This window comes from Lathamus discolor, chromosome 5, assembly GCF_037157495.1.
Source record: "Lathamus discolor isolate bLatDis1 chromosome 5, bLatDis1.hap1, whole genome shotgun sequence".
NCBI classification, from domain to species: Eukaryota; Metazoa; Chordata; class Aves; order Psittaciformes; family Psittacidae; genus Lathamus; species Lathamus discolor.
In genome coordinates, this window is record NC_088888.1 from 11,306,571 (window position 1) to 11,330,601 (window position 24,031).

Consider the following 24,031-nt stretch of genomic DNA (forward strand, 5'->3'; position numbering starts at 1 on the left):
GTTCTTTTAGCTGGGTCTGATGGAGGGGTGTGCTTAGAAAGCTCTCAGAGGGAAGAAGAGACTGGTAAGAAGCAGATGGATGGAAAAAAATGAAAACAAACTATAAACAAATAAGCGGGATCGGGAAAGAAAGAGAAGGAATTTCGGGAAGGGAAAAAATCAAGGAATAGCATTTGCAAGAACATTTCCATGGTGTACTGTTCGTGCGGATCCTAAAGGCCTTATAAACGTACAGAAAAAACGGGGACCCTTTCCTCTGGCTACGATTTAGCTCGAGGTGGTCACAAGGACGGTTGCACTAGCGGGGCCCGCTGCCATTGCTTAGAAGCAGATCATTCGGCTCAAGAGTGAACAGGAGAGGGCAGCATCGCCTTAAACTTACCGTAGGAGCGGCTATTGCAGTGTTTGGGAAACTGTACTTGGGCGAACAGCTCATTGTGGGTCACCAGGCAATGGATTGATAAAGGGAGGCTGCCGGCAGGTACCCCACTGGAAGGAATGTCTGCATTGGGAAGAGGATGGAAGAAGAAGAACGGATTTTAAAGTGCAGAGTAGAAAGCAACGTTGAGTGTGGTATTTCAGCAGTGCTTTTGGCCTGGCTCAGTTCAACTGTCGAGTAAAGAATCCAGAGCTCCTGAATCAGTGTCAGGCAGCAGATACCAAACGATGGAGACTTCGAGCAGCTCAATTAATTACATTATATCTCGTCCAAAGATCATTATAATCTTACAAGATAAAAAAACTTATTTCAAAGATGCCAAATGACACACAAAGGGTGGTAAGCATACTGCCCAGAGTGCCACATGGCATCAGGACAGCACCCAGGTGGCCGTGCTCCCCTGCTAACCATTGAACCAAATCAAGCATGTCCGTTGCATTTTAATGACTCAATGGATTTTGTAGATGTAACCAGCAGACCAGAATTGCTGATTCAGCTTCAGCTGAAGGATCAATGCTCTGCTCTAGTGCATTGTTTTAAATTCAATTTATTTGGTTATATAAATATATGAGAACATCTTAAGCCCTGGCAAAGATCCAGTAGCCCTGGTTACGACATTGGAAAGTCCAATGTAGTGACTTTTAACAGAGGGCAAAATCTGGTCCGTTAACTTTGATTTTTCTTCTCTGACAGCAGTTACTAGAGGCAGTTGTGGATTAATGAGCTGCTCTGGGCAGGGGCTCTCTCTGACATACGACTTTTGAAAGTTATGCAGTGTGCAAAATCACATGGCAGAGAAAGTCCCACACACATAAAAAATAGCCATAACCTATCAGTTGCAATCTTGGCATTCCTTCCTTTCTGCCACTCCGTTATGCCTACTTCAGTGAAGAGAGAGTAATTATCTTTACAACTGATGGTCCTGCTAGTACATTACTAAGTCTGCAGAGCCAAACAAGATTTGCTGCACTGAACCCTTTTCAAATCAGGCTCGCAATCCTGAGGAAGATGAGTGCCATTTCAGAAGAGGATAATGGAACATTGGCTCCAAGAGAGCTATTTTCTTCAATCATTTTGCAATATAGGTGATTCACAGAAATCTTTCTCACTTCATAGGCAATGTTGTAGTATCTCCGTTCTATTCCTGACGTGTAGAATCAGGAAATGGGGGGTTCATTTACTGAGGTTTGATGGTTAGTATTTCACCATCCGTGTAAATGAATTGTTTGATCTCTCTGTGGAAATTACCAATAAAATAGGGATACTGAAAGAAGTAATCTTGGAGGTGACTGTGTGGAAATTCTGTGAATGAGAATGCCAAATGCACATAAACCTACATAAACCATGAAATATCTCTTTGGACATGAGCAGGCTTCTAGAAATAAAGAGATAAATGACCTATATATCGAAACACACATTTCAAGTAATATTTTCTAATCCTAAAAGTATTTTTGATCCACTATCTTGTTACATGTGAAGCTGCATTGATCACACTTCAGATTTTCAGGGAAATGCTGATACGGAAGTGTTTTGTTTCTGCAGTTTTTAAAATCTGATCTTAAAAATAACTTTTTTCTTTCCATCATTTAATTTCAATAGCCATGCTAGAGTAACTGAACCATTATTACTGGCACATTACTGTATAACTGAAGGATTGAATATGATTTAGGATAACTGAAATATGTTATTTTAACACATTTTGAAAAGAATACTGCCAGATGCTCTTTAGCACTGAATGAAACATCTTGTGTTTTCTAGGCCAGTACGTAGGAGTGGCATTCAATGATTTAAAAGCAAGTTTCTATCAGTAGTCGCATCATTTAATGAGAACTAAAAATATTGTGAAAGAAACACTAAGCCTTTGAAAGTTTCAAATAAAAAGGGTCCTGAAACAATGCTACTTGGATTTTCTGCTTCATGGTAATATTTTTGCTTTAAATATCCTGAAACCGAAGGAAAAGTAATATTTCAGTGTCGAATTTCCCAGAAAACAGAAAATCCATGCCTTGACCAACTATAATTACCAAATGAATGGAGTAACCCATTTTCTCCCAGGCCCTCAGTTTTGCCAGCACTAAATTTACACACAATCATTTTTGAAGGAGATATGGGAGGAAATGCACAAATGCCAAGAATGTTTGCTCAGGGAAATGACACGCCATCCTTTTCCCAACATCTGGTTACTCATGAAGGGCTGACAAATCTTCTTTTAGACTTATTAAGCACGAAGTTATCTATTCTGAGGGGATCTACGATAAACCCAATATTTTTATTGTAGGGAAGCTTTGAGCTGAAGCCTAGTACGGGGAAAAAAACCTGGAAGAAGGAGAGCTCCTTTTGTTGGTCCATGGCTCAGAAGCATTAGCCGTCTTCTGCTCCAGATCTCTTATTTTTAGATGACCTCCAGTGCGTGAGATCAAGTGTATAAATTGGATGAGGTCAAACCATCTCTGTCTGTGAATATGCGGCTCCCAGAGGTGTGGCGACGTCTGTGGAATTCAGCTGGCTAGTATTAACCTGAACTGTGTCAAAGTGTGACTATGTCAGTCTTTCTATTAGGACCTAATAACCTTTTGACAGTTTGAAGTGAAATTCTCGTTTAATTCATGCTGATGTGGATGTAGAGATGTCAGTACAGGTTTGGGGTTTTTTTTTCCTGCTTTTACACTGTCTTCACTACTGAATTAGCAGCTCACTGCAGCTCATAAAAGGTCTTTGCAGGAAAAAGATTATCATTCCCGAAAACAGTAGAAACCTCACGATTTCTACTTCAGTAGCAGTTTGATTTTATTCTAACAAGTGTCATCAGAGCAGATTTCATATAGTAGAGCATACTTCTGTAAGCAGAGGTGTGTAGTTACAAACATAAGCACACACAGAGCTGATAATACACTTAGTAATACATTAAAAGGGCAACAGAATAAGCACACTTCAGCAGATCCCAGAAACCACCCACCCTAAGTTCCCTCTTCCAAATCATGAGCCCTTTTTGCTTGGCAGAGCTCTGAGGCACTTGAACATCACATGTCATTTGTACTGAGAAGAGAATTTCACCTCAAAACTGTTCAGTGTGAACTGGCAGCCCCGAGCTCTACAAGATTTATGTGAGGCTGGTGGTGATGGTGTGTCACTTGGCAATGCAGGACTGTGTGTGGAGGGAATTCCATGCAGTGTGGAGGCGAGCTAAGGAATTAAACGGGATGGGATTTGCATTAGAGCTTCACCAGAGTTAATCAGCTTTGTCCCTGAAATCTGGCTGCAACTTCCTGCTCTGGTCAACAGAAACACTACGACTACAACATATAAAAATGCCTTGAAGAAATACAAGAGGAAAGGAAGCAATTATTTCAGTTCAGCTAGATAAGTGCCTAAGGGATCAACTCCCCTTCTGAAAAGTGCATTGGCATTCTCAGCCTCATGACACGGACTCTGCAACGAAGAAAACCCACATACAGAATGAGGTCAAAAAGTTAGCTGCGAGTGTATTGTCTGGGCTTTAAATTTAACCTTGCCTTATGTCTAAACCCAGATGACTGAGGCATTCTGCTAAGTCTTTGTTGCTTGCGATTACATATATTTTAAAATATGTGGAAAGCTCTGTGGCTCCTCCTCTTCCAATGGAACTGGGGATTCAGTTCAGCAAGTATATGGGCTGATGGATACAAAGGTCACCAGTTACTCCTCATGTCAAATTAGTTTTACTGAGTATACCTCATTATTTATCCTGTATGCATTGAAAAGAACACCCAGCTTAGACTGAAATGTGTCTGGATTCACGTTGATAGAGAGATGAGAACTGCCAGACTGGACTAGCCCAGTGTCAGTCCACACAGTCCAGCAATCTGTCTTTGATAATAACTAGCACCAGATCCTGTAAAGGAAAAAAGCCTCTACTGAGCAATAACCCCAGTCATTAAAGTGTTTTACCCCAATCAGAGAGAAGTTGGTGCCCAAAGCATGAGGTCTTTTCCAAACATTTGCTAATCCGGCTGGAACATTATCAATGTAAATGTCTGATTCTTTCCAGATCTTGCTCTCCTCTTCAGAGAAACCGTGCGGAATAAAAAAGCAGATAGATGAAGGGGAAGGAAGAAATTTCCAAAATGTAGGACATAAACAAAGAAGGTTTGGGGCAGGATGAAAAATAAACAGAGAGAGTGTCTGGAGGGGAGAAGGGAATGAAAGAAGAATTCTGTCCTTTAAAAATAACACAGGCTTCTTTTATAGCTCGCAAACCAGTGGAGCTTACCTTACAGGGAATAGTTCATGACTCACACCCTGGTTTGGAAGTCCAGCAGAGATCAGCAAGATGTCAAACCAAAATTCAGCTATCTCTGCAGAAAGAGCTGATCAAAGTTCTGCCCAAAACAGAGCAGCACTGTGGATTATGTCGACTCAGTGAAGTCAGAGGTGACCACAGAGGATCTGCAAGCCTCGATCCTCTGCCCTTTCTCCTGCAGAACATGACAGCACAAGGGCTTGACTGGGTAGAAAAGGACTGGGATTTTATCTGTTGTGTAGCAAAAGAGGGTGGAAGGAAAATCTCACTCGCTGATAGCATAAGGGTTGAAAGCTACAACTTGCACCAACGATAATAAGAATTCAGGACTAGCAAGATTTGTGCTTCCAAAGAACTAATACGGAAAAATGTCTCAACCTCCTGCCCATGGAAGCTGATGGATAAAGCACTAGGATAATTGGCCCTAAATATGGTTTCCAAATCAGTCCAATGTGAATATCCTGCTCTGGGGGACATGAATAACTACAGCGCACAAGGAGTGATGGGAAGCGACATGTACAAGTCAAAGAGTTACAGAATAACAGAGTTGCGGAATAACAGAGGATTGAACTCAAGCTCATAAACTCAAATACAACAGAGAAACTCACTTCCTAGGGTTCTAATACTGTGAGATCTCACAAAAGTAGACTCCATACGTGATAAATAACCCTGCTTCCAGATCTCCTGAAAAAGTTTAAGAGCACAGCTAACAACATTTTTGAAGACAATTTCTGCGCTGATAGATGGTAGCACTGACATTTTGCATTTATTATTGAAGATTGTTTTGCACTTGCAGAAACAGCAAGTGAGTGCATTTTGAAACCCTGATGGTAATTTGACATTCACAAATTTGTCACCTGGCAAAGTCTGTTAAAATGTTCCAAGCAATTATTTTAATCTTGTTGAAGATTAATCATACTTTAAAACATCAGTTCTAGAAATAAATTCTAAATGTTAATAGTGATAAATTACTGTCGCGAATGGATCATTACATAGAGGAAACATTTAGTTTAATTGGAGTTGTTCCTGAGCCACTCTACATACATTATATGCTGCAAGAAGCTGAAAGCAAGTTCTGTCCTTCTCAAGAAAAAACTACAGTCCCATCCTGGATTTAGCCTCTGCTGTAAAGGGAGCAAGGGAAATCAGATCAGATGAGGTGCCTTGCTTGGATGTCAGTTTCTAATCCAGCAGAAAATTCCAACCAAACTGGACAGGGCATTCACACAGACTAAGTTTTGGGCAAAGCTGGCCAAAATACTTTACTAGGGCTCTCCCATCATGAAAAGAGACACCTCATGGGATACCACAGAATCTGCAAGAGACACAGACTTGATCTGCAAGGGAGCAGGCCTCTTCGTGCAGAAGGCAGGACCTTCAGGAATATCTTTATGCAGCTGTTTCCTTGAAAGGCTTTAAATGACCTTAAAATGAAAGAGGAGAGATTTACATTAGATATTAGGACACACTGGCACAGGCTGCCCAGAGAAGCTGTGGCTGCCCCATCCCTGGCAGTGTTCAAGGCCAGGCTGGACAGGGCTTGAAGCAACCTGGTTTAGTGGAAGGTGTCCCTGCCCATGGCAGGGGGTTGGAACTGGACGAGCTTTAAGGTCCCTTCCAACCCAGACCATTCTATGATTCTATGAAAGAGATGCACATATCCAAGGCTACTAAAATGCACCTGTTAAATCATTTTAACCTTTCCTTCCTCTGCACTGCCTTGGTCCTGCTCTATCCAAAGATAAATTAACCACAATGGGGCAAGAATGGTGGTAGCCCTCCTCCTCCAACAAAACTCTTTGGAAAAGCCTCTTGCTATGTTGGCAACAAAGACGGATATGAAGAAGAAAAGCTGCATAAAGCTGACACGTAACTGGAACATCCTTAGGCTAGGAAGATCTATTACTGACAAATAGTTCTTGCTGGGAACACAGCATGAAGTGAACCTAACACTTTTAAAGCCCAGCCTGAGTCCTGTTTCACATTGTTTTGGAGCCTGTTTTTGTGAGACCTTGAGCATCCCCGGCACCAGTGTTGTTTGGGCTGGAGGGCTCCCACACCACTCGGATGAGCCCACAGCACTGTGTGGAATTGGGCTTGCCTTTCTGCCCTGCCCTGCAACTCCTCTGTGCCCACGCACATGCCTGTATCAATACATTTCTGGAGGAGTTCCCAGCAAGCCAGATGCAAAGACACACTAGAGAAGCCTTGTTTAAAGGGTACACTTCTGCTGCACAGTGTGCACTAGCCACACACTAGACAGCAGCCTATTGGGTAACAACTCTACAACAGTCTCTGGAAGCCAGATTCTTTAGAGAAGACAAGGGTCTTTCTTCTTGTATCTTCCACAGAAAAAGCATCAAGGGAGCTAGCTTCAAATGCCAGGGCCTCCTGGAAGTGCTGTTCATTTCTTTACTAACTCCAGGGCACTGCTAGGCTCCCATGTGTTGCACACAGCATAGCTCCTGTGCCTCTGAAAGACAGAACTGTCTCCTTACAGTCCACTGACTCCTCACCATTCCCTACCACTAGCATGGCCAACATGATGAGGCAGCACTACTTTACCTGACCGTTTCTTTGCTGGCTGACAGCATGGACTATTTCTACCCAGGCAACCACACTGCCCCAACAGTAAGAACTGAAGTGGATTAAGTTCAAGACTGTGTCTGGAGTCCAGGGTTCTGTGTCCCACACTTGATGAAATGGACTAAGCACTTGAACTATTTCAGGCTACCACATAACCTTGACATGTTAACAACCTGGGCTGTTACTGAGCTGGGTTGGATTCAAATCCATGGACAAAGGTAAAAGGTTTTGTGTTCCATTACTGGCGCCAAATGTTCTGTTTTCTCACTTGGCTCCTTTCGTTATGGTGTTTTTCAAAGCTTTTAGAAAGCATCCGTTAGCACTTCCCTCTCTATAGCTAATCTAATAAAGGGACAAGTGAAATGGAAGGAGGGAGAAGGTGGGCAGGAATTATTATCCAAATGAGGTGTTAAGCTTCAGCTTCTTGGTGAGGGTTACAAGGATAGAGTTGAGGGAGGGAAAGGAACTTCTGTTTCTAGAGCATGACTATGAAAATAGACGCACTGGTAACTATGAACAAAATGGAAAAAGTAAATAGAGTCCATGAAGTAACACCATCGGGAAAACAAATGTTCTCAAAGAAAAATTTCAGAAACTGCATAATTCTCTGCAGCACGAAGCACTGAGAGCCAAGGTCTGCTTTATTGGAAAAGTTCCTTTGCATCTGGATCCCCATCAGACTTGGAAGAAGGAGAAGTCTAGGAGGGCTGTGGTTTGGAGTGCGCCGGCACTCTCAGTGCATATTGTTCCATTTTCTTTGTAACAATAGCAGAAGCTTCATGCTTGACATAGCAAGTCTGCCCTGCTCTGCCTCACCTGAGGTGTTTCTTGCCACAGTGCAGACACTGAGGAACTGTAACAAAGCAAAAGCAGAAGCTGGACATTCATCCCAACGTGAGACTCAAATCACACGTGGCACACATACTACTCTTGAACATTAGCTGCAGCATCAAGCATTGTTTGCCTCAAGCCTTGCTTTTGCAATTCATGTGTGAGAAAGAGCTCAACACAGATAGCAGCAGAAACTGGAAAACAAGATCAGTACATAATAGCTCAATTCAACCCCTGAGCAGAAAATATTGTGGTATATTGTGATGACTTAATCTTCCAAACACTGACACAACAGCTGTTAATTATGTCAGGCCATTGCATCCACCTAAGAGTGGCAAAGCCAGTGCTGTGCATTTATGTATAAAACATTCAAGAGCATCTCCTCTTTTTGGATCCATCTTAACCTGGGTGCTGGTAATGCTGCCTTACAGCTTGTAACAACTGCAGGTTTCTGTAGTTAAAAAGACATTGACAAGCTGCATCTTAAATCAATGCAGAATTTCCTCTTCTGAGGCGGAGTTTGCAAAAACTGAAGTCATAAGGCCTTTCCGGACACTGTCAAGAATAGTCCCTGAATACGGTGGAAGGGTATTACAAAACAGAACAAAGCATATTTCAGTTACAAAGCCCTGAGAATTCCATCGCCAACAGGCTGCAGAACAATTTTTGGGTTTAGGGAGTGATACGTCCTTTAAGAGTCGCGTTCTTTGGGACTCCAGGGTAAAATATCTGCAGTTTATTGCTTTCCAGATTCTTAATTATTTTTCATAACCAAAAATCTGGTGGTAAACCAAACATTTTTATGCATTTGTTGACATGTCCTGTGCATTTGGCAACATGTGAAATCCTTGTTATTTGGGTCAGATGAGTGTCCTCAAAGCCAAGGCAAGCCCTTGTCTGCACTGGGGCTATGGCCTCTGCAGGGAGCTGGGTTGCCTGGCTCAGCCTCCTCATCCTCTTCCTGACTGGTCAGGGTCAGACCCAGGAATCCTCTGCCCTCCACGCAGGGCATGCTGAGAGGCAGCAATCTTCACCAGCTCCCTATCGCTGCCTCTTGGCCCCAGCCCCAGAACTGGCTGATACTTGTATTTGGCAATACAGCCTGATTTCATGCCTCCCCGCTAGAAGTCACAGTAGACAGACAGAAAAACAAATGGGCTATAACAGCAAAACCCCTCTCTTCCCAAGTGTGTGCATAAGAAGAGCCTCTGGTGCATTTGTACGAGTTTACTGCATTGAACCAATTGAAAGAACAGCTCTCATTCACTGCACACAAGAGATGCATCTCCTAGGTTCATCTCCTTCTCTTCCTCCCCTCTGCTTCCCCAAAGCAGAAAGCAGGATTTAGACCCTTGGTCCCCTTCCATCAAACCCTACCCTCCTTCCCTGCTTCAGTCTCCCTAGTTGCTTCTTTGTGTCACTGGTAGCCTGAAATGAGAAGCTGTTGTCTCGTTTGGCTGGTAACTGTACCTCCTTTAAAGAGGAATCTCATTTTACAGAAGTTCAAGAACTGAAGTCACAGAATCACAGAATCACAGAATCCCAAGGGTTGGAAGGGACCTAAAAAGATCATCTAGTCCAACCCCCCTGCAAGAGCAGGGTAACCTACAGTACATCACACAGGAACTTGTCCAGGCGGGCCTTGAATATCTCCAGTGTAGGAGACTCCACAACCCCCCTGGGCAACCTGTTCCAGTGCTCTGTCACTCTTACAGTAAAGAAGTTCTTCCTGATGTTAACGTGGAACTTCCTATGCTCCAGTTTACACCCATTGCCCCTTGTCCTATCACTGGATATCACTGAAAAAAGCCTCGCTCCATCATCCTGACACCTACCCTTTACATATTTGTAAACATTGATGAGGTCACCCCTCAGTCTCCTCTTCTCCAAGCTAAAGAGACCCAGCTCCCTCAGCCTCTCCTCATAAGGGAGATGTTCCACTCCCTTAATCATCTTTGTGGCTCTGCGCTGGACTCCTTCAAGCAATTCCCTGTCCTTCTTGAATTGAGGGGCCCAGAACTGGACACAATATTCCAGATGCGGCCTCACCAAGGCTGAGTAGAGGGGGAGGAGAACCTCTCTTGACCTACTAACCACTCCCTTTCTAATGCACCCTAAGATGCCATTTGCCTTCTTGGCCACAAGAGCACATTGCTGGCTCATGGTCATCCTCCTATCCACCAGGACCCCCAGGTCCCTTTCCCCTTCACTACTTTCCAGCAGGTCAACCCCCAACCTGTACTGGTACATGGGGTTGTCTGTCCTGGTTAGCAAGTTTGTTATCTTCAACACTCTGACTTGAGGCAGCTGAAAATGAATATAGCACATACATATGATGGAAACCTCTGTAGGCTTGAAAGAGGCTTGAAAGCTGCATTTACAAAGTATATCTTAGGCACCACAGGAATACACACCCTTTCTTTAAAATATAGCAGGTGGGATCCAAAGAGCAGATATCTACAAAGACAGAAGATGCCAACTTTTGTTAAGATCTCAAACACTAAGACATAACTCTGAGAAACTGGTGTTTGAATCAACTGTTTTGTCTCTCCAACATAAATTTACATTGCACACTGTCCACTAATTTAGGTAAAAGCATTTCCTGGACTGACAAACCTGTAAATCCACTTAATAGTCATGAGATCCATATTGCCTTGACTTTTCCTTGCTTTATTACAGAATCATAGAATGGTTTGGATTGGAAGGGACCTTAAAGCTCATCCAATTCCAACCCCCTGCCACAGGCAGGACCACCTTCCACTAGACCAGGTCGTTCAAAGCCCCATCCAACCTGGCCTTGAGCACTGCCAGGGATGGGGCAGCCACAGCTTCTCTGGGCGCCCTGTGCCAGTGCCTCACCACCCTCAAAGTGAACTATTTTTTCCTAATATCTAATCTAAGTCTACCCTCTTATTACATATGTCACTATACCAACCCACTTGGATGAGCAACTGGCTTATTTTAGGTGTGTATATTGTAAGATCCTAAGTGCATTTCTGGAGCTGTACTTAAGCAACATCACTCTAGTGAGATATGAGGTGCAACCTGGAGAACAGCAGCTGCCAAAACCACCAAACCAAACGAGCTCAGCCCATTTTTCTTGGTGACAAAGATGTAGATGTTGAAATACATTCATATTTACATCAAATATTTATCACACACTAGAATGCCTCAGTTTGCAGAATACATAAGTGGCACTCAGCACACATGATTTCTCTCACTGCCACTTCCGTACTGGCAGCCAGGAAAACCCTGACGTACAAACACTGTTTCTTTTCCTCCCCAACACTTCGCAGCTGCTGCATTTATGCCATTTGTTACATGGTATTTCTCATCCTGACGGAAAGCGCCTCTGATCTCTCTCCAGTGGCAAGGCACAGCCATAAGACCCCACAGATGTGCGCACTATGGGGGAACCAAAGGAGTTTGGGAATGGGCAGGTGAGGATGGTGGGAGACCAGGAGCAAGGAGCACGCTCACTGTTCTGCCTGCTATGACACCTGGAGCACTCCCACCAAATCCAGGCTATGCTGCCCTGCACAACGCACCAGGATAAGACATTGCCCTGTGCTGAGGTGCAAATGTGGGCAACATGCCCAAGAGGAAGCACTTTGGGATGGGCTGATCAGTTCCTGCTGTATTCCTGAAAGGGATGCACTGAGGCTAGAGAAGCAGATGGGGTGAAATCTTGTCCTAATTACGTTAATAGGGAGTATTGTCATTGTCTTCAGTAGCGCTAGGCTTTCTCTGCAGGGAACCTGCCAGAAAATCCCAATACCCATTTGTACTTTCCTATTTCAAGCTGAAAATTAGGTACAGCAAGTATTTCATCCACTGGTGTACAGCTGTCACCGTGGAAACCCTGTTCAATAGAGTGTGAATACTTTTACAGTACTGGCTGGGTTCGCAGTGTTGAGCACCATTTTTTCCCCATTAACTTTCTTAAGGGTACTATAATTCAAAAATTAGGCTACCCATGTGTGTACAAATAGCTGTAATTATACACATAGCTGCTATATATGTCTTTTGAAACAAACCCTGTACTGTACTTCTCAATTAAATTCTGTTCTTCAAACATACCATGATGATATAACAAGAACTTATACATTTTCCCAAGCATACACTAATTATTTCTTCCATTGCAACATCCTGTGAGTAGATACTGCTCCATTCTGCAGATGAGGAGAGCGAGGTACACAGGAGTCAGAGACCTTGTCAAAACCATGCAGCCAAGTCCTGGCAGATTCAGGAATGGAATCCATGAGTCCTGACTCTTTAGTTCCCCTACTCTGATCAGCAGACAACACTCCCTTCCTCTGAAATAGGCTATTTTGATTGAAAACAGATGGTGTACATTTTTGGCACAGTGTTTTAACTATATTAAAATGTTCTGAATGAATATGTGCTTATATCATACCTATATATGTATACATGTATATACTTGCATACTACATCTCTGCATACAGAAATAGGTACGAGTTAAGGATGTATTAATTTACATATACCATATGCAAATGTAATGGATATGCTGAAAGATCCTGAAGTGCAGTTGGACAGCTGGCATACCTAAACACATAAGCTGTATTCTTCAGTGGTATTGTAATTACACACTATGTATTCTCTAAGCAACAGACTTCACGGTGTTGATGGAGTATACACTTTGATGTAATGCACGTAATAATGTTTATCATTTCATGAGAAATTTTAGTGCAGCTTCAGTAAAGGATGAATCATATCCTTTTTCATTAGCTCCAAGACCAATCTCCATACTAGCTGAACAATGCACTTAGTGGACATGGCCTGCATTTGCAGCGTATTTTTTTCTGCAACTGAATTGTTACGTCTTAAACATCATTGCTTATCTTTTGAATTTGCTCTTTCTGTCTAAAGATTTGTCCCTGCATTAAGTCTTCTCTAAACAGTTTGTTTTCAGCTAAGGGCTGGCAAATCTTGGACTCACTGCCTGTCAGGATTAAGATCTTCCCACCCATCATGCCCTGGAGGAGCTCACAAGGGTCAGTTTTTAAATTATCCAATTCTTTTTGCCTGCTTGCATGCAGCTTTGGGTCAGGTAAAGGTGGTCTGTCATAGCAGCTGATTAACAGCTCAGGAGATCTCTTCCATGGTTGGAAATCACCAGAATGCACTTGTACCGCTTGCTGTCTCCTATGCAAACCTGGCAAAGATGGGAGGATGGGTCCTGCAAGCTCCTCACATAGGATACATCCTAGTTACATCCCCCTTTCCACAAGCACCTTTTCCACAACCCCTTCCCGTTGATGGTATTTCCATTACTTTTATTGGTCGACTAGATTTTCCTCTTCACTTACCGCAAAAGAGGTAAGGAAATAAGCCTTCAAATCCACAGTTACGCAGGGGGAGTTGAAAACAGCTCATTCCCCATGGGTGCTAATCCTTTGTCTGTACATTGGCCCCAGCTACCTCATGCCTTATACGCACAGAAAGGGAGCCAGAACTGCGGGTGAGATTAGAATTTGGGAATTTTATCCTTGCAGAAAGGGGAACCTGAGCAAAAAGTTACTTCAGTCCGTGTTAATTCCTGCTGGCCTGACCCGTGCGTGTGCAATATTAAAAGGAAATATCACTGATACTCACTGCTCTTCAGTCAGTTTTGGTTCTAAATCTACAGAACTCAGGAATCAGGAAATGCCTGCAGAAAGGTTTTGAGGAGGTCACAGAAACAGAAGTATGCTACGGTGCTGCTTTATCTATGGATAAACAAAATATGGCGCTTATTATAAAGAAATAAAGAGCTTATTCTCTTTCAGAACTGTAGCTCAAACCCCACAAAAAGTAACATTGGCATTTTCTGGTTTCACAAGCAATGCTGCAATGTGATATTAAGGTCTTCACAACTGTGCTTACAACATCAGCCAGCAGCTGTGAACCAGGAGAGTAACCTACCTCAGCTCTTATCTTGCATAGGATGGCTTAGCATGTTTATATTTTCCTGTCTATTTGTTATGCTACAAAACTCATATTCTGGCACAATCTATTCTTACTGATGATTTTTATGCTAATTTCCTCTGTTTCAAAACATGCAGTAAACACATGTACTCAGGATAGCTCTCCTGCAGTTCAGTACACCAAGCTATTTTGCTCAAACTTTGTAAAATGTAAGATAAATTCCCAAGCAGAAAAGTGTTAAAAGAAATGTCTTGTTCTTGCAAACTCTTATGTAGTAACCAGGCCTTTCTCATAGCAATAAAAAGCTCTTGATGGTAACACCTTGCCCCTTTTCTAGCCTCTTCCTGCCAGGTAAGAATTGGAGAAATGTAAAAGAGCCTTCAAACCTCCATATCTGATCAGAGGAAATTCTCTGAGTGCAGGCTAGGCAGAGACTGCCAAAGGCTTTGTTACAGTTTCCTTTTAATAAGCCACTGCAGAGGGGGCTGAGTTAATTTTTCTGGCTGCTGTAAGACATGAAGGCAACAGCCTGGACAAAATCTGCTGGATTCACCTCCTACAGCAGGCCTGTGCTGGCAGGACGATGAGGCTGCTTGAAGGCAACGCAGTCTGGACTGCTGGTTTTGTGTGGTGCTAGATCTTCTTCCACTGGTTTCTGTGGGATTCAGACAACACTCTTGCCATTTAAAGTGCAAGTGGACTCTCTGCTTGTAAGGTACCCAATGTTTTTCATAAATACTGAATAGAATCCAAAGGCTAAAGAAAAATCATAATGAGAACATAACATACAGTATGTAGCTAATGCAGAAGCCTGTTTTCTCTACAGCATTTTTTCCCTTCTGTGATGTTCTGGAGAGTTTTTCATGTTCGCTCATTATCTCTCTATCTTTACCAGTCAGAATAGATATGCTTTGATAAACATGTGCAGGAAACTAAGCCCCAGAAAAGTTCCATGATTACCCTGAGACTACTTGGTGAACTGGCTGGAGATGGGAAGACTGCCCAGCTCTCTCAGTAATCCACCCTTGGCCCCAGTTCAGCAGAGCACTTAGGTACTTGTTTAACTTAAACAAGATACAGTGCTTTACTGTGAATCATAGGCCTTTTTATTATTATCACTTTTACTGCAGGGAGAGAATTAAGTCTTAGGAAAGGCCTTTAAGCAAATGGGAGCAATAAATTCAACATCCTGCAGCTCTGTGCCCTGAGTCTTTCAGAGCCTGCAACCAGGAGAAGGATGAAGCTCACAAACCATGGCCCAGCTCATTTCCTCCTCCTGTAGGAGACAGCAGTGAGATTACCAACTGTAGGATTGCTGCTGTGCAGAGCTGTGCTAGTCATATAGCCAGAGTTGTAAAAATATAAATATTTTCTTTATAGCACCTTCACACAATCTTTTCTCATTACCTGCATGGAAACCCAGTTTTCACAGGCTCTGAAATGAAACACTCCTCTTCAGGAGATAGCCAGTGGATCACAGCAAACATTGGACTCCAGGTGATGACTGCAGCTGGACCTTGTTTCCTCCTGATGCACCACACATATAAGTTGTCAGTTGTCTGGGCAAACTGTGCTGCTCTCTACGTATGGGGAAGAAAAGGTATGAGATATAGCTGTATTATGATTAATGCTTCTTTGACAGATAAATACATTACTTGACAAAAGTTTTACACATTTACACATCACATTCCATGTGATGATTTTAATTTGCTTACTGCATGCTTTGGCATAGCTTGGGGATGTTAAGGGGAAGCAGTGACATCTCTGTGGTTAAGGCTGAAGCTACCTTCCATAATAGCACCCTATTTCCATCCTTTCATCATAACTTTGGCTTGGAAAGCTGCTCAAGTCTGAAGCCTGCCACGTGTATTTCAGTCACTTTTGCAAAAACTGAGGAAAATCAGCCAAACAACTTTCAAGTTACAGGTTGTTGAAACTTACTCTGATTGGAAACATTTACTTTTAATTAGTATTTTTAGTCCTTGTCTTCAGTTTGATTGATTGAGTAGAATTAGTGCAGACCATAGCAACACTCTTGCCTTAAGAAAATTTCACTGTAACTACTTGGCTTCTCTCCAGGCAAATGACTGTGCCTGTAGAGCAATGTCCTCTTCCTGACCCATGTGTGCCCCATTAGGAGAGGGTACTGTCCCTGACCCTGTCTCTGGTGCTTGTCTTTCACATCTAATGGAGACTGTCCTTCCTTTTGATGCCTTGGGAGGACTAAGTGAGCCCCAGCTTATTTTGGCCAAGGTGAACTGGGTTAGTTTAAGCCATTGCATCATGATTCACTGCTAACCTTGCCCTCTTGCACGGATGCAGGTAGCGAGCACCCATGCTAGATTTGTTCTCATTTCTATAAGAAAGGTTACCTTCACCAGGGGAGCACTATTAACAAAATGAAGCCGCTGGCCAGCAGCTCATTCCACAAGTACAAGTATTTCCAGCGCACAGGTCCTGCTACCCACACACGAGGGTCTCAGCCAGTGTTATGTTCACACTTTTGATTAAACTAGTGCAAATATTTGTCTTTCTCTACCTCAAAAAACCACTTGGAAACACACTTCTAACCTTTCCATGTAATTAAATCCTCTTAATTTGTGCACTGACAGTTTACAAAGAAAAACAGTTGACATTGTGCAAAGATACAAACCACTCTCATCATTCATAAATCTGAGTCCAAACAGTTTAGTTTGTTTCAGAAGGAATTATGAGTTCACTTATGTTCTTGCTGAGATCAAGAGGCTTTTCTGGCATTGGCTTGAATGAGATCATGAGTGAAGACTACGCAACATTTTGAAATAGTCTCCCATTGCCCATTTCTCTTCAAGATCCTCTTCTCTCTGGGAGGTGACCTAAAACTACCTGCTGAGTGACAAGAGGTCGTTATTTACAACAAATGCTTTCCATAAGTCTCTGAAGTTTTACAGAGCACTTCATTTTCCTATTAGTTCTCATCGCAGAAGGAATCAATCCCCAAAATGTAGCACTGGCAAATCATAAGGGTGCCGCTTTCTAGTCACTGTTAGCTGCACCATTGCCATCACTTGCTTAAAATGTGATGACTGATAGCAATTTACACCATGAAGAGAGAAATGGGCCTTGCTGCCTCCCCATCTAAATAAAATCTAGCAACTAAACTCAAAATGCCAATTGTTGATTAGCCAAGGTATTGTGCCTTCAATTCACAGACCATGATGGAAGTGTCTCCTTACATTAAGTGTCCTATCTCTGATTAAAACACTGACATCTGCTTGAATTGCTAGTGTCATCGTTGTTTGTATCTGTTTCCCCAATGAAATACGTATTTTAGAGCCTTGTTGCTGTTTTGCAATTCTAAAGTTAAAAATAAGTAACATGTAAAATAGAGGCACTGCTGTTTTCAACATATCAATGTTCTTTCAATTAAAATCCAAATAAACCAAAGCACTACTTTAAAACAAAACCTGGTCAGACTTCTAATCAGAAAACTCCACAACCTTGGAGAAATCCAGACCAGTGTGCGATCTCTTTCACTCCCTTCTGCAATGATCTGGGTGCTCTGAGCTCTTCTCTAAGGTTAAACTAATCCAGCTCAATCCAACCTGGGCTCACATTCTGAGTTATGCTTCTTGCTGGACTTGTTTTTGTCTAAGTGCTATTTTTTACAAGTAAGGTTTTTTCCCCCCTCTCCCTCTTCACAAGCTTCCCTCCCACTCTCTCACCAAACTCCCTGCCCTTGGTTTCCCCTTCCTAAATCACTCTTCATTCCCATTTGATTTCCAAATTAGTCATCACTCCCTCCTTCCCTCCTCTCTATCCCACTTTTCCTCACTTCATCCTGTTTCCTTCCCCTGTCAAAGATCTCTTGGTCACAAGTTTCCTCACTCCTCTTCTCTTCCATCATTGTTACTTACGTGACAGCAGCAGCTCATTACATTTTCCCTTAAACTACTTTCAGTTAGGTCCTCACATTCATCTCTATGCATACCCTTTTTAAAAAACATTCATAATACACTATTGGGTGTTCACCATTACTAGAGGTACTAGTTTTAGAGGAACAGATATCAAAAGCCTTGATTATCATCAGTAGAAAGACAGCAGGGTTAGAAGCAGCTCTCATGCTGAGTTATTGCAGTTTTAAGATAGGCAATGCTAGTTTTGTATAGGCTTCAGCCAAATATTGTAAATGTATCCACTTTTCTTTTGAATCAATGGATATTCTTGCCATGCCTCCTGTGGCCATGGCAGAAAGTTGCATCCATCCAGTTTCACAAATAAACACGTGGTCTTCCTGAGAACTCTTCAGTTTGAAAAGCCACTTGACCTGAGAAAGTTTTACCTCATTAAATAGCTTCATTTAAGCGACTGAACTATCTTGAAGAGAGTTCAACTTTTGAAGGTGGCGTAACACAGTGTTATGTCAGGAGACATTGGAAGAACACTTCAGCATAGATAGAGCAATCCACAGGAGAGAACTGGACTATGGAGGGACTAAGGGCTTAAAAAATTGCAAACATTATAGACTACAAAAACAAGAGAGAAAAGAACAGTCTTAGATTTATGTTATTGAAGAAGGGAAAGTAAAAGGAATCCCAGATTGCTACACAGATGCTAACTGAGCTTTACAGCATCTCTAGGAGCTCTGGCAGATGTGGTTCCACTTTTACAGGAAAAAACCCCAAAATATTGAGAAATAAAACAGCACTGTCAGAGTGCAAACAGGATCCTGTTTGGAGGCCAGCATGGGATGTGATTTTGGTCAGTTCCTAGTTTGCATCATTAAAGCAAGAATCAAAATAATAGCAATTTCACACAGCTATAAATGTACTTTCATTGCTTCCTCTCCTCTTCTTTAATCACAGAGGCTATGCTGTTTCTGTTCAAGCATGGCACCCCTGGACACTTCTGCAGAGCCAAAAGCCCTTCATTCTTCACAGAAAATTGTATCCTGATGGTGGCCATGTTCTCATTAATTTAAAATGAAGACTAAAGCCAGGGGAGGCTGATAGAGAACCAGTGTAGTGAGATCAGTGTGATGCAATTTTCTCTGAGGTAAAATTAGTCAGTTCAGCCATTCCCAGAAAACCTTTAAGACTATAAATAAGACTCTAAAGACCAATAAAAGAAGCACGAGGGAAGGGAAAGATGTTGCCATATTTACAATTTCTAGACATGCATACACATTTATGATCATTGTTTTGGGATTAGGTAAATAATAAGCATTGTTTTGCCAAGTACCATTCAGTGCTTGTACTTGGACTTGTCTGTAGACCTCACAGGAGAAACAGGTCTTAGCAAGACAACTTAGAGAGGAAAGGAACAATAAATTTACAAGTCTTTAAACACACTAAAGCATGCTACTAAATACATTATTATAGGTACTGAGTACTGACTAATTGAGTTCTGCAATAGTCATCAGATTCAGTGAAGAGACTTCTCTGTCTGGTTGCTAGGATTAAGTTTGCCCAGTAGTAAGATCTATGTGAGACTACAACGCTACCAGAACAACTTTTGCTCATGTCACACATGCAAGCCTTCAGTGTCATCCTAGCGTGCCACTGATGTGTGCTCCATCTGTAGCTACCTGCAGTCTCTTGGAGTAACCTAAGTTCTTACTGTAGTCCAAATGACAGCTGTAGGGCCCCTTTCCAAACAGTACCAGCAAGTATCAAAACACACGTTCTCTAAGTTAGGTGCCAGTGCTTTTTTTGTACAGACTGCTGTCCAAATTTTCCTTGGGAGATGAACTACAAGGTCAGTACAAACGACCTGTGTCTACAAAGTGCAGCTCTGGACAACAGAAAAGCCTGGATGCAAAATTCTGTCAACACATAAGCATCACTCTTGATTCACAAGCATTTATTCACCTGCTGGGACACATATGGGATCCCGCTCGACTTTAGAAATGGTTCGTGTGCCAAAACTAGGTAAGTACAATATTTCACCCAAACCAACAAATCTCATGTCCCTGGAGAGAAAAGGCTGTTTATTCTATTATACCAACATTCAGTATGCAACACTCAATACACACATTGCTAATACATAAACTGTATTGTTTCAGGCTTATCCTCCTCATTCCCCACTACTCTCTGTGTTGCTATCAGCTTGCTTAATTTACTGTAAGCTATAAATTCCTTATTATCTTTAGTCACTTTTTAGGTACCATAAACATTTGTAAAGCTAAGCAGCAAGAGGCATGGTGATATTATTACAATGAGAACAAGTTGAAACAAATACATGATAATTATGAAAGATACTGGGGTATGTTTGCACAACTCAGGTGCAATTTTAGGACATGGTCTGTCTGAGTGACAGAACATACAAGACGGAAGGAGTTTCTGAGTATTACACTAAGTTCTTTTGATGGTTTTCCAAATATTCTGGACTAAATTTTCTCTTGCAGTCTTTACTATAAAACAGAGGGAAATATGTTTCCATCTCATGGGGGTGTTGTGAGAGTTACTCATCTGGTATGTAGATAATTCCCAGCAGATAAAAACGCCGCTAGTCATTGTTGGTATTACCTATTCCTCACAGCTTCTGTGACAGGACGGCTGACTACAGCCCAGTGGGTGTATCACCACTTGTCACGGGGACCGCCTAGATATTTTTGGACTCTGATCAAATGATCAAAGAACAAATAATTCCTGTTTTTTGTGTTCAACTGCAGCTTACATGGCACAGTTTTAACAGAAAAATGTGTCGTGTGCCTCTTGTTGCCTCACTGGAGCTGAAAGCATGCTGAAAAGAACTGGCTTGATGTGCAACTTCTGTCAACTGGTGCTGACAGAAACAAGGGTTTGGCTTTAAAACCAGCAATATAGGGAAAGTGAGTGCCTTTGCTAGGTATCCTTCCTTGTTTGCAAATACTTGGTCTGCAATTAAAACAAGGAAAGACTTTATTGTTGGCTGAGGAAAACACAGTAACATAAGTAAATAAGTGAAATATCCACACCCATCATATCTCTGGCAGCGGTTCTTTAGCTCACTTCCCTACCAAGTGGTGCCAAAGTCCAAGGAGCTAACATCTCTTTAACCCTTTGTCTCCTTTTTCCCCCTGCAATGCTATTAACGGTTAATGTATGTTCAGGATGAACTTGGCCAACGTGTCTCCAACCCCTGTAGGAAGTGCTATCTGATCTGGTCCATCTACCCCGGCATTAGCAATTTACTTTTACTGCCGTCATCAGGCATCCCCCACCCTCAGCTTCAATCCTGACGTCCACAAGTTCAGCGGAGAATGAGCAGGAAATACCTCCATCTCGCTGTAAAACTGCCTGCGTGCCACAGCTTCGGAGTGGGCTCCTGCCACAGGGTGATTTGTTCAATGAAAGCTTCAGTAGACCAGCAGCATCTCAGATCTTTGGGTAGTGCTCTTGTCACACCAAGGGTGTACCCCAGCATGGAGATGGAACCCTTTCCTTGTCCTTGTGCTTTCAGTTTAATCCTATCTTCTACCCATCACAAGCTCACTTATACTGTTAGTAGTTCCTAGTAACACTTCTTGGAGGGTTTCTGCATAAAAACCTTTTAGAATTAGTCTCTGCACATTTCTTTATTCACCAAGAATTGGCAGAAGAGTTTCTTCCTTCAAAGCCTGTTGCCCAAGCTGGTGTGTCCCCTTCCCAGCCTCAGCGATAGAAATCAGGCTCTTCCAGCCCCACATCTCATCTGCTCTGCCTCTTCACTCTCACCGGGCAGGAGCCACTGTCCTCTCTAGCTTCACATCAGTCAGTTTAGATATAGCTGAGCAGCTCTGAGCAAAGCATTGTGACTTTTGCTTAATCGCATAGTTCATTTTTATGGCTATGTAACACTGTTGAGCTTTTATATCAAAAAAATAAAACTTGACGAAAAGGCCAGTTGAAGAAAATGTATTATATAGGTGCTTGCTATGGCAAAACCCACCTGAGGGTGCTCTGTTGGTTACTGAACTGAGGAAGCAGATGCCGGAGCCGCTTCCCTGCCTGGGGCTCCAGCAGCATCACTCAGTGGAGTTTCAGAGAACATTCCACTTCACCCATGGCCAATGACTCCCGGGAGCTGTGCTGCCTTCCTCCCCGTTCACCTAACTTCCGAAGGAAGACCAACTGCAGTTACAGGTTAACTTACACATGGTATTTAATCCCCCATGGCAGCTAAATGAAACACCGCATCCCTTACACCTTTCCAGAGGAAAACTGCCACCGCATGCTGCTGGGTAGCTGCCATTTTCCACCCTGCCTCAACACCCAACAACCTCATTCCCCCGGTGTGTGGCATGGCGAGCTCCGGGGCGATGTAACCGCTGTGAACCGCGGTGTTTCCCGTCACGTTTTCAGTCCTCGAAGCATGAGGTGTGTGCGTTCACACCTGGGGCTCTGCGATCACCCTGCGCCTAAAACACCACGGAGGGAACCACCCCCCATGATGAGGCCGTGTTTTCTAATAGGAGACGTTAACTGCCGGGGAAACGAGCCGGCGGGCCCGCTCAGGGGAAGCCGAGCCAGGGGCTGCCCGCGGTGCGGGCCGGCTGAGGGGAACCGGGCCGGGGGCTGCCCGCGGAGGGGGAACAGCGGCGTCTGAAGGCCGCGGCTGGGCGGCAGCTCCCCTCAGCACGGTAGAACGCCCCGGCGGGACCCCCGGCCTGGCGAGTGGGTCGGTCCGGGGCCCGGCATCCCAACCCGACCCCGCGGGGTGCCGCGTTGCGCCGCGGCCTCCCTCTCCCCCGCCCTCCCCTCCGCCTCGTCCCGCCCGTATCCCTGCATTCCCTGCTGCAGCCCCCCCTCCTCCCCTCAATCCCATCAGTAGCGGCGGCCCCGGGCTCGGCACCCCGCGCTGCGGCGGCGTTCGGCGGCGGCTCCCCCCCCACCCTCCCCGCCGCGGCCGCCATGTTGGGCTGCTGCGAGCTCGGCGGCGGCGGCGGCTGCCGCGTGTGACCGCGGGAGGGAAGGAGGGAGCGGCGGGGAAGAGGAGGGCGAGGAAGCGGAGGGAGGGAGCAGGGAGGGAGGGCACCGGCGTTACCCCTCCCCGCCGCTTCGCGCACGCACACACACACACCGCGGGAGGATGCCCTTTGCCCGGCGGGGCGAAGCCGGGAGAGCATCTCACCGCCGGGAGTGAAGCCGGGGCCTGCCGGGCCGGAGCGGGGACGCCGGCGCTTTCCCTCCGGCCCAGGACGCGCAGCCGGAGGTTGGAGGAGGAAAAGGGGAGCGCCGTCTCCGCCGCCGCCGCCGCAGCAGCAGCAGCCATGGGAAGGATTTGACAGGGCTCGGAGCGCTTCCCAGCGGCCCCGCGGCCGTGCCGGTGTGTCGGGACGCGCGTCCCGCCTGCCGCCCCTTGGCGCAGCGGAGAAGGGCGCGACGATGAAGACTTTAGTTTTTTTGAATCACTGAAAAGCCTTAAAAGGAGACTCGGTAAGGAGCGGCAGCAGGAGGAGGAGGAGGAAGGGAAAGGCTGGCCGGGGCAGGACGTGGCTGCGCCCTGAGGAGGGGCGGCCGGGGGGGCCTGCGCCCCACCCCCACAGCGGGCGCGGTGGCCGCGGAGGGGCTGCCCGGGGCCGCGGCCGGGGCCGGGGGAGGCGGCGGTGGGGCTGCGCGGCCCCCTCCTCCTTCCCGTCCTCCCTTTTCCCCTGCCTCCCTCCCCGCCGGTGTGCGCCCTGGTTTCTCCTTCCTTTCGGGTAGATAAACACCTAAATACGTAGGGGTTTTTTTTTCTCTCCCCATCCCCTGTGGGAGGTGAGGCGCCGGTGCGGGCCGAAGGGGGCTGTTGCACTTGAACGCTGCGGTGGGGCTCCCCTCAGGATCGCTCTGCATGAGCTGCATTTCGAATGAAGGAGAAGACCTTTCTATTTTTTCGATATAGAAGTGTGTCTGCCTGTGCGCGCACGGAGAAATCGGTGTCAGTCAGTCCTGGTTGAGTTTGAGTGCTGTTATTATCATTGAAGCACCAGGAGCGGCCGTATACATTTTTTTGCTCCTCATTAACCATATATATGTGTATATATA

At 44.4% G+C, this 24,031-nt stretch overlaps 1 protein-coding gene and 1 long non-coding RNA gene across 10 annotated transcripts in view; one reads left to right on the plus strand and one right to left on the minus strand.

Annotated features, from left to right (window-relative positions):
• Window positions 1-416: 416 nt before the first annotated feature.
• Window positions 417-22,692, minus strand: LOC136014759 (uncharacterized). The gene is made up of 3 exons (XR_010612856.1): window positions 21,954-22,692; window positions 15,471-15,643; window positions 417-502 (listed from the first exon to the last, which is right to left on the minus strand). It is a non-coding gene; the product is annotated as an uncharacterized LOC136014759 (long non-coding RNA).
• A 327-nt stretch (window positions 22,693-23,019) lies between these two features.
• CDC42BPA (CDC42 binding protein kinase alpha) overlaps window positions 23,020-24,031 on the plus strand; it is a 183,601-nt gene continuing 182,589 nt past the window's right edge. For 3 of the 9 annotated variants that reach the window (XM_065679746.1, XM_065679748.1, XM_065679745.1), the window contains exon 1: window positions 23,020-23,440. The gene's annotated coding sequence lies outside the window, so the exon portion shown is untranslated. The remainder of the gene's footprint in view (window positions 23,441-24,031) is intronic. The other 6 variants (XM_065679740.1, XM_065679744.1, XM_065679742.1 and 3 more) reach the window with 4 other exon arrangements.